The following is a 6,181-nucleotide window of genomic DNA, read 5'->3' as shown; positions in this document are numbered from 1 at the left end:
TTACACAAAGAAACTTACAAGTTATATCTATCATAATTTTTTATTAATCAGCAGTACATATGCCTAGAAATTAACCTCCTATTTTTATTTGGGGCTCTAATTGTGGAAATCATGACATTTAAATTCTATTTTATATATTTTTTAATTTTAATTGAATTTGTTGTGTCCTTTTATAGTCTTTTATCTTGGAGATAATTGTATATTTTCTCCTTTTTAAATAATATACTTAAGTATCATTTGTTTTCTTTTTTAATAATATTTTCCTTTTTATAATCTTTCTTGTTATTTTAAAAGTTCTAAATGATTGTATATTTTCAATCAAATGAATTTATTAGTATTATCTAAATTAATTTGAGAATTAAAAATATGACTTAAATATAATTATGATCTTTCAAATTTGGATTACTTTTATTTCAGTCCCCCAAATTTAAATTTTCTTTTTCAGTTCTCCAATTTTTTTTTTAAAAAAATACTCTTTTTAGTCCATTGCCATAAAAAACATCATAATCACCCCCAAATTAATATAGGTTTTCTTTTGGAGAGGGACTAAAAAGATTTTTTTTTTTAAAAAAATAAATTGAGAAACACTAAAAAAGTAAATTTAAAATTGGGGAACCAAAAATAAGATTACCTCAAATTTAAAAGATAAAAAATAAATTTAAATCTAAAACTATTTATAACCTTTGTCAAAGGTCAATTTTACAAACAGTACTATACAAATAATTGATAACTTGGAATTTGAGCCACATCAAACAAATATTTTCTGTTCCTAATTCATATCAGTATTCTTCCCATATTCTTGTTGCTTTTCTTGTCTAATCTTTGTTCATTTTGTCATTATAAATTTGTGTAGCTCAAACAGTTGGTCTTGACTGCATGAGTTCAGATATGACATTGTGTATATTTTTGAAAACAAATCGAATATCAGACACACCATAGGCCTACCAATTTTTTTCTTGCAAAGCAATAGCTTGTAAAAAATGATGATCAACACAGAGCTATTTTTTATTATAAACTCATGATGATTTTTTGTGGCATGTGAAACTAATTATTAACAATTGCAGTATTGTGTATTTAAAATAATGTTTAGTGTGTAATTTATGTAAATATATTTCCTATTATATATTTTGAATTAATAATTTTTTAGATCACATGTATTTTTTATTGAAGAAAATCTTGTTTAAGCCGAATTGAATGATTAAATTTTCCTTCTAAATTTTTAATAGAGTTACATATCAAAGACTTAAGTTCATAAAACTCAAGATCATTGATTAAAATATCTCATTTATTTTTTGTAGATAAGCCTCATTTTCACCTCAATCTTCTCAAGTGAGATTAGTCCAAAGTTTTCTACATGATTTCTGAAAGGCTTCTGGACTTAAAGTGAACTTTCAAAAATCCAAGTTCCTAGCTTCTAGGAATATCTCTCGGGTAAGAAGGAGAAGTTCACTAGCATTATTGGTTTTGTCCATACCATGCATTTAGGAAGGTACTTGGGCTTCCCTCTTCTAGCTAGCAGAATTAAGAAGAGCGACTTTGAATATGTAATTGACAGAGCAAAGAGTAGATTGGTTGGTTGGAATTTGAATTTACTAAGTAGGGCACGGAGGACAACTCTAGCCAAGTCTATGCTTAACTCTATTCATGTGTACCTTACGCAAAATTCACTTCTTCCCAATAGAGTTCGTGATGAAATTGACAAAATTACGAGAACCTTTATCTAGGGTTCCTCTCATATTCAGCTAAATACTCGTGGAGGTTTTTGGATTAGAACAGCAAGGGAGATGAATGGCACCCTGTTGGGGAAGCATGTCTGGTCTTTATTACATGAGCCCAATAAGCTTTGGGTTCAATTGCTTTCAAAGAATCATCCCAAGGCAGGTTTTGTCCTTTGTCATCCTTCAACCTAGGTTCAAATTTAGAATTGGGGTAGGTTTTGTTTTTGTTTGGTTTGATAGATGGTTTCCTCAAGGTCCTCTCTGCAATTTGGTTTATTATGTTAATATATCTTATGTTAACTAGGAGGTTAAGGATATTCATTCTCAAGGTGCCCTTTGAACATTACAGTCTCTTGTCTTATCAGTAGCATTTTTATCAACCCCAACATGAATGATACTATCATTTGGGATGCTTCTGCGAATGGTGCTTATTCAACCGAATTAGCCTATAAGTGGATCACTCAAGCCTACTTTACCCGTAACAGCCTCTTAGATGCTGAATCCTTGGTTTGGCAACTTCTTGTCCCTGAAAATGTTAAATTGTGTCCTAGTCATAATGATTTTCTTGTCCATAGATTTGTTTCTTTTGACCATTCTTGTAACAAGTGCGGTTCTAGTAATGAAACTACCCAGATTGTGTCAAAGCTAGAGCAGTTTGGAGTGCACTTCAATTCTCTTTATCCAATTATGATCCCTTGGTGGATGCTCCTTCTTGGTTAGAAAAACATGCTATTGGCCCTGTAGGAGTGTTGTGATGTAGCTCCAAGTAGAGCTTGTAGGCCTTGGATCTTCTTCATCAATAGAGTCATTTGCTTCTTGAAGATCAATGGCAACAGAATGGAGAAGGATGAGTCAAGAACAAGCTCACCACCATAGGAGGCCATGGATAAGAGCTTAAAGGTAGGAGAAGATCAGTGGAGGGAGAGGGAGAGAGGGGGGCACGAATTTTATGCCTCAAGTGAGGTCTGAACTTTGAAGTCTAACTTATCAAATGATCAAAGTTGAAAAATTACACACACAAGGCCTCTATTTATAGCCTAAGTATCATACAAAATTGGAGAGAAATTTGAATTTCTATTCAAATTTCACTTGAATTTGAATTTGAATTTGTGGAGCCAAATTTGGAGCCAAAATTTCACTAATTATGATTAGTGAATTTCAGTTATGGTTCAACCCACTAATCCAAGATCAAGTTCAATATTATTCGCTAAGTGTGCTTAGGTGTCATGAGACATGTAAAGCATGAAGGACATGCACAAAGTGCGACTATATGATGTGGCAATGGGATGTGGCAAGCAAATGCTCACCTCCCCCCTAGGTTGGTTCAAAATGTAGTTGGATCGTACTTCTCCTAATTCAATTAAATTTCTCTCCCAACACACATATCAAATAGTGCACTTAATGCATGTGAAATTACAAAACCACCCATAATACAAAAACTAGTCTAGATGCGCTAAAATACAAGGGCTGAAAATTCCTATATTACTAGGGTACCCTCCTTGCACTATGGAGTCCTAAATACAAGGCCCAAAAATAATGAAATCCTAATCTAATATGTACAAAGATAAGTGGGCTCATACTTAGCCCATGAGCCCAAAATCTACCCTAAGGCTCATGAGAACTCTAAGGCCTTCTCCTGAATCTAAGGCACAATCTTCTTGGAGTCTTCTATCCAATGCCCTTGGGGGGTAGGATTGCATCATCCACTGTCCCTTGAAAAGGATTTGACCTCAAATCCAGAGGTTTTTGAAACTCTGGACTTCTTCCCTCAACACTTGTAAAAAGAATAAAAACATATATATTAGTGGTGTTGGATATGTTAGAGTAGGGTAAGGTCTGAAACCCCTTTCCTGGGCATCTTCCCATGAGGGAACATGGTTCCTCACTAACTCAATGAGTGGTGCTACAAGTATAGAAAAATATGGGACAAACCTTTTGTAAAAGTTTGTTAAGTCATGGAAGCCCCAAATTTCCCTTATACTTGGTGGAGTGGGCTACTCAAGAATGACCTTCATTCTCTTAAGGTCTGTGGGAATCCCTTGATCACTATTTAAAAAATTAAGGAAAATAATGCAATAAAACATACATTTTTCTGTATTTTTATGTTGATTACTCATACAAAAAAGTATGACAAACCTAAGGTGTTCCATGTGAGTACCTAGGTTTGTATTGAAACCAAAAATAAGAACAAACCTACCTAATGAGTCCCTATGTATGTGAATCATGAAGATGTTGGTTGCATAGGTGATTTTACAAAAACGGGTTGCACCACTCAACACATTCATCATACCACCTATCTTAGGGATTTGGTGCCTCATAATACATATTTTAGGCACCAACAAAGCACAAGGATTTAAGCTCTTACGAACCAAATCCTCATCCAACAACTCCTTTACTTGAGGAATAACCTCAAGCTTAAGAGGTATGGCAGTGCTAAGAAGTGTCCTTTTACAAAGGAGAAGATGTGGAGGTTGTCTAAGAAGGGAAATTTCTTTAATGTTTGTCTTTATTGCAAAATGACTTTCCTTCTTAGCTAACCTCTTGGAGGAGACACTTACCTCCTTACACTCCTCCTTAACCATTAAAGGTTGTTCTTTTTTTCTTTTTCTATTCTTTTCCTCATCCCATTTGAGTTTTATTTGTACTTGATCCTTAGCTACTTGTGAAGGTGTTTGAGGATGCAACACAAATTTAGTGCCAAGATGGGTGAGGGTAACCTTATTAGTTAGGCCATTGTAAATGATCTTCCTATCAAATTGTCATGGCTTTCCTAAGAAAATATGCCCTACCTCCATGGGAACTATATCACAATAACTTCATCCTTATATGTCTCAATGGAGAAAGGTACCTTCATTTGTTGGTTAACTATCATTTCCCCTTGCTCATTGAGCCATTGAAGTTTATAAGGTTTTGGGTGGGGAATGATAGTGAGGTTCAACTTTGAAACTAATATTGTGCTACAACAATTGCAACAAGATCCACTATCCACAACGAGGGAGCAAGTTTTATCTAAAATTTTGCATCTTGTATGAAAGATGTTCTCTCTTTGGGATTGGGATAGATCACAAGATTGGCCTCCAAGGAGCCTTCTAACTATTAGGAGATCACCTTCTTCATGGGGGTAGACTTCCTCACTAGACTCTTCACCCCTTACTTCATCTTCACTTCCACTAGAGGAAGGAAAAGAAGTAGTCTCCTCTTGACCACTATAAATGTCTTGACCCCTCATAATCATGGTTTTCTTTGTAGGGCATTGAGAGGCAATGTGACATCTCCCAAGACATTTGAAGCATTTAATGTTGCTAGTCCTTGCTTGGGAACTAGTCTTAGGGGTGGATTTCTCTATGGTCTTACCCTTATCTTCCTTGGGTTTTGAAGATGTAGGCCCCAAAATTCCTTGGGCTTGGTCCTTCTTTGGATAAGAGTGAAAGCCATAAGATTTTGAAGAAGGCTTTCTTTTAAGTTGTTGCTCCACTCTTATACAAAGTTGGACTAGCTCATCTAGTTCCCTGTATGGAAGGAGTTCAACCTTGCCCTTCACTTCCATATTAAGCCCTCCAAGGAACCTAGCTATGCTTGTTCTTTCCTTCTCCCTAAGTCCAACTCTTAAAAGAAGCAGTTCCATTTGTTGTCTATATTCTTCAACACTCATACTCACTTGTCTATGCCTTTGGAGCTTGTCCATAAGCTCCCTTTCATAGTAGGAGGGAATGTGCCTCTTCCTAAGGGCACTCTTAAGATCATTCTAATACTCTACTAGAGGATCCCCATGAATCCTTCTTTCCCTAACAAGGGAAGTCCACCAATAGAGGGCATACCCTTGAAAGCTAAGGGTATCCAATGGAACTTTTCTTTCTTCACTAATATGATGGCAAGCAAAGAGTTGTTCAACCTTCATTTCCCAATCTAGGTAGGCCTCAACATTATCTTTTCCATGGAAATATGATAGGCTAATGTTAACCTCTTGAGTCCTTCTATCCTTTTCTCTTCTTTAGGAGTGATGTTTAGTATATGATCTATGTCGCCCTCTATAATAGTCGCTAAGTTCTTCACTTAAACTCTTGCAAGAGTCATGACTACTATAGGAGGCATGTTTTTCTCTTTTCATTTCTTTCATTATTTTTCTTCTTTCTTCCTCTCTTATTTACCATTAACACTAGATGAAGAATGAAGATTCATGTTGGTTCTTAAGTTGTGGTTCTTTCTTGTTGGGGGTTTGAAAACAAAAGGTAAAAGAAACTATGGTTGAAACTAGCCAAAATAAACACTAAAAAAGATGTGAAAAATAAGGTAAAAAGTAATCGGTAAAAAGCAAGCTATCTAGGTGGTTTGACAATGGAAGGTAAAGGAAATTTAAAGCAAGCTAGACGGTTTCCTATGTGAAGGCTTGGATGATCCTTTGAAGGTCCCAACTAGCTCTTCAGTTAGTCTACATGGTTTACACTAAGCTATTACACACAAAT

The sequence above is a fragment of the Glycine max genome, chromosome 1 (genome assembly GCF_000004515.6).
Source record: "Glycine max cultivar Williams 82 chromosome 1, Glycine_max_v4.0, whole genome shotgun sequence".
NCBI classification, from domain to species: domain Eukaryota; kingdom Viridiplantae; phylum Streptophyta; class Magnoliopsida; order Fabales; family Fabaceae; genus Glycine; species Glycine max.
The sequence above is the reverse complement of the archived record's forward strand: the minus strand, read 5'-3'. Positions refer to the sequence as shown.